The sequence below is a fragment of the Microcebus murinus genome, chromosome 20 (assembly GCF_040939455.1).
Source record: "Microcebus murinus isolate Inina chromosome 20, M.murinus_Inina_mat1.0, whole genome shotgun sequence".
In the NCBI taxonomy this organism is placed as follows: domain Eukaryota; kingdom Metazoa; phylum Chordata; class Mammalia; order Primates; family Cheirogaleidae; genus Microcebus; species Microcebus murinus.
Window position 1 is genome coordinate 15,542,473 of NC_134123.1, and position 5,125 is coordinate 15,547,597.

Here is a 5,125-nt window from a genome sequence, read left to right on the forward strand (position 1 = left end):
CAGGTAAGAACCAAACAAAGAGCATGCATTACTTATCATTCCTCCGGTTTCCTATGTCTGTTAAGTATCATTTTATCTAGGCTTTACCCATTCCTGCTACCACACACAAATAAATTTGGTTTTATCTTTGAAATTTTTGCCACATGCCTTTTTGTGCTAATGTTTAACAAACCTAGTAGTTTGAGCCAGAAAAATAATGATGCATACTAATAGGTAGGTAGGTAGGTAAACAGATAAGACAACATTATAAATAGTGCTGTGAACTTCCATCAGAAGGCTCATGATGTCAGCTTGTCTCTACTTTTGGGATAGTGACAACCATTCATCATCTTTTCCTAGATTTGTTACTGTATAAGAAGCTTAAATTCTTTTATGACCAAAAGCAATGCTTAGTCTACAGAAACCTTGGAAAGACAACTTTGCATAACCTTGAGATAATGAAAAACAGAATTTAGATTATTCATAAACCATAAAATAATAGCCCTCATTGTTTGAGACTTCTTGAACAATTTCTACTGGGTTAGTAGCTACTATCTTGCATATATGAGGATATCTGGGCAGGCATAAGCCAAATAGCTGTATTTCTTACACCCAAATGATTTCTATCTCAATGTGGGATAAAAGTGTCATTATCATAAAGTTAGATTTTTTTCATATATTCTGAGATTGCATAGAAATTTTTTATATTCATTCATAAAATTTCTTTTTGAAAGCATACAAAGTATCTTTTTGATAATGTTAGAAGTTACTTTTTTAATAACCAATGAGACCTATAAACACCATGGAAAAATTAAAATAAAGATAAACTAATAATAGTAACAACAATAATAACAATGGTTATTAAATAATAATGGTTCCCAAATATCACCCACCCAGAGATAATTGCAGTTAATCTGTTTCCTTTCAGACAGTTCCCATGCAAATAAAAAATACATAAATAAAACCAAATCTCAGCTATAGATGATTCTTCTACAGGATCTCAAAAGGTAGATTTATAGACATTATTTCTTTGACCTTTCAACAAAAAAGATCACCAGCCTTCTCTGAAGAGGTAGACTTAGTAATTCACCCTGGAATAAGCCTTGAGGGTTCTACTTAGGCAGATTTATGCCAGGCAGAGCTCTGCCTTAGAGAAAAATGTATTATGAAAAACTTTGTTTGGTCCATCCCTCCCCCTTTGTGACATATTGAAATCTGGGAAGAGAGAACAATTTACATTTCAGAAGTGCAGGTTTTTGTTTTTGTTTTGTTTTTGTTTTAACTTGTTGTTGTTGTTTTAAGAAACAGGGTCTCACTCTGTCACCCAGGCTGGAGTGCAGTGAAGTGATTATAGTTTGCTGTAGCCTTGAGCACCTGGTCTCAAGTGATCCTTCTGCTTGAGCCTCTCAAGTAGCTGGGACTATAGGCATGCACCACTGTGCCTGGCTAATTATTTATTATTATTATTATTTTTGTAGAGATGGGGTCTTGCTATGTTGCCCAGTCTGATATGGAATGCCTAGCCTCACCTGAGCCTCCCAACTCAACCTCTCAAAAAGCTGGAATTACAGGCATGAGCTCCCATGCCTAGCCTCTTTTTGTTTTGTTATTTTTGTATTTTTAAGGGAATAGAGTGACGATGATCAACAAATCTCCAAATATCCCAAGTAAGGATATAGATCAAGGAGGAGTAATTTAATTCCAAACAAGATAAGCAAGTAAAGGCCAAAAGGCCCCCAAAATGGTCACTGAGTCTACAGAACAGAGCTGACATCATGGACATGTGTCTTGTGCAGTCACAGCAAGTCCTGCTCTCATAAGGGACCCATACTTGCATTAATGTGTTGCTGTTGTCTTCTTGAAATTCTCAATAATTTCTAAACAAGAGGCTCTGCCTTTGTAATTTGCACTGGGCCTTGGAAATTACTTAGCTGCTTCTGGGAAATAAAGATGGAATCAGTGGGCTGGTATCAGCAATGAGAGATGGATGGAGAGGCTGTGTTATTCTGTGTCCAGAAAGAGAAAATAGGGGAGAAAAGCTTTCTGCTAACACTTTGCCACCTTGGAGGTGGTTGTGTGAATGTATGTGCACCTGTGTTTGGGGGAGGGGGTGAGAGGGCATTTGTATGATAAAAGGAGTGGCCTCTAATGGAAGTGATACTTACATACAAAGGAGGTACCTGCAAAGGCATGGTACCATCTTGACTGAGAGTAACACTCTGAGTTATTGTCTTTCTCTGAAAAACTAAACTGATGGAAAAGGTTCTACTTTTCTCTTGGAACCTGGGAAACTTGGCACAGTCATTCTACTCTACATTAAATAGTAGTAGAAAGTTCATGATTCTATCTACACTTGCCTCTGCTTTTTTCAGGTGGATTTCAACGCATAAAAGCTGCTCTGAAATGTGGGACCTATTTCTCTTTCCCTAGATGTCTGTAAAGTTCCAAACCTTAAAACTTATTGTGACCATAGCAGTGGCCTTGAGTCCCATGGAAATGGAACGTAAAAGAGACAAACACTCTTTGATTCATAAAAACACATTCTAGCATTCAGGACGTTTGTATCTGTCACCTGCCCGTGGAGATAAACATGAGCAAGAATTAATTCTTCCCCACCGTACAGACAAGAGCAACTACACTGGAATTCCTGTGAAATCAGGAGAGGAGTTTGGAGAACTGGCTAGAGTTATACTGGATTTCTGTTATAGTGGAAAGTTAATCCAGTGCTCTGTATTCTAGGTCAGCTGACAATTTATAATTTATATGCCACATTTTCCAAACACTAATGAAGGACTCTCTACTATATAATCTATGTGAATAATAATAACAACATTGCAATATGCACACTGTTCTATTAATATGACTTGGTTAAAAGATAAGAATATTTTGTGAATTTCTTAGCATGCTACTTTAGGCATAAATTGTATCTATTTTTTTATGGCTACATAGTTTTCTATAGTATGGTGGTGCCATAACTGTTGCAATTGTTCTCTCTTTGGGCCATGTATATTGTGTCTGTGTTTTTTCATTTAGTCAGTAAATATTTATTGAGTCCTCAAACCAGGTAAAATGAAGATACAGATCAGAGAAATGAGATATCTTTTCTGACTACAGAGTTTAGATGACCAGAGGTAGAAAACACAGAACCATATCATTATAAAACACCTGCATGTGGATGTTGTTTTTGAAACACTTGAAATAATAATAAAAACTTATTCTGAATGTGTTTAAACTGCTTAAGGGTACAGTGACAAAATATTTTAATGGAAACAGATTTTTCTATACATAAATATGTTTTTAGTAACTGGACTCTATTTAATGAAGTAGGTATTAAGTTTTTTTTTAAGTTTGATTTTATTTTAACTTGACACATAATAATTGTAAATATTCATGGGATACAATGTGATGTTTCAGTACATTTATACAGCATGTAATGATAAAATCAGAGTAATTAGCAAATCTATCAGCTCAAATGTTTATCATTTCTCTGTGAAAAAAAAAGCATTCAAAATTCTTTATTAACAAAAAGAAGTAAAAGTAACAAATCCAAGAAGGAGATATTTTGCCCAGTATTGAGTGTTTAAAGAAACTTACGGGATGACTGCACATAAGATAAAAGTACCACATACAGGTGATGTCTTTGGAAGAAGGTTCATTAGGTTTGCTGAAAAGGTTAAAAAAATGTAAATGCTTAACTTTTTCTATTCTTGCTTAGATCATTGTGTTGTAAGGGCCATGAAAACTAGACCAATAATTATTTCTAAATGCAAGCCATCCTACAGTTTTTGAATATGGTCTATTGTTCAGTACCATAGAACTCTGTACAGATGAGCTTAGAGTGAAGCTTTTAAAAGAATGATAATGAAAAATGTGTGATTATGGCCTCTGAATAAGCCTTGGCTAGAAACTGGATTTTGAGTCCTTCATCAACAGCCTCATAAACATAGAGTCTGTGCATCATATGCCTTGTGCTTTTGCATAGTACCAACATCCGGGAAGGCACTCAGCCCATATAAATAGAATGAACAAGTAGAAAACAAACAAATAGACAATAAGATGTGTCCTCTTTATTATAATCACATGTTGGTTTTAAAAATTTGTTTTAGTTTTTATTTTTTTAGAGACAAATTCTCGCTCTGTCACCCAGGCCGGAGTGCAGTGGTATGATCATAGTTCACAGCAACCTCTAACTCCTGGGCTCAAGCAATCTTTCAGCCTCCGGAGTAGCTGAGACTACAGGTGCATGCCACCACACCCAGCTAATTTTTTAATTTTTTGTATAGATGGGGTCTTGCTGTGTTGCCCAGGCTGCTCTTTTTTTTTTTTTTTTTTTTTTTTTTTTTTTTTTTTTTTTTTTAAAATCCAGTCCCCGTGGGGACCGTCAAAAATTGCCAATGCCGACTATATTGCAAGTCGTCATGGCGGGGTATTGGGAAAAGTTTTCAATTAGCAATAATCGCGCCTCGGATAAACCTCATTGGCTACGATACTGCCACTGCGCAAAGCTTCCAGGCTGCTCTTTAACTCCTGGCCTCAAGCAATCCTCCTGCTTCAGTCGCCAAAGGGCTGGGATTACAGATATGAGCCACTATGCCCAGCCTAGCACATTGTTTTTGAAGACACAATGCAGCTAGTATTTGTTGCAAATAAAAAGTTTCTTAAAATATATTTTCACCACAGAGAAAAAGTAAATGAGCTGTTTATGGAGTAGGAAAATTAATAAGACATCTTTGTATTATAAAATCCACTTCACTACTCAAGGCCTTGATTGAGAATAATTGATTGTGATGAATTTAAGAGTCAGTCAAATGTATTAGGTGCATACAGGATAGATCACAATCTGGAAGGCCTGAGAGTAAGGCTTGGGAAATTGGCAGGAGTGAAAGAGGGCTTAATAATTGGATAGCCTATACCATGTTTGAGGAAAGAACTTTTCACTGCCACCTCCTGTGCCAGCATGCACTACTGATCCTGCTGCCACCAGACAGTGAGGCCACTTCTCTTTTCCCTCCTCCCTCCATTCAACCACCCCTTCAGATTCAAAGTCTTGGGTAGAAATATTTCATGTTTTGAATTTAGGTTTCATGCTTATGCTCTGACTGCCAAGAATCAGGGTTAGAAGTGAGCATCGTTGGCCTTTATACTA

At 36.4% G+C, this 5,125-nt stretch overlaps 1 non-coding gene across 1 annotated transcript; it reads right to left on the minus strand.

The window, feature by feature from the left end:
- Positions 1-4,345: 4,345 nt before the first annotated feature.
- On the minus strand, positions 4,346-4,486 carry LOC142862978 (U4 spliceosomal RNA). Its single transcript, XR_012913870.1, has one exon. It is a non-coding gene; the product is annotated as a U4 spliceosomal RNA (small nuclear RNA).
- Between the last annotated feature and the right edge of the window lie 639 nt (positions 4,487-5,125).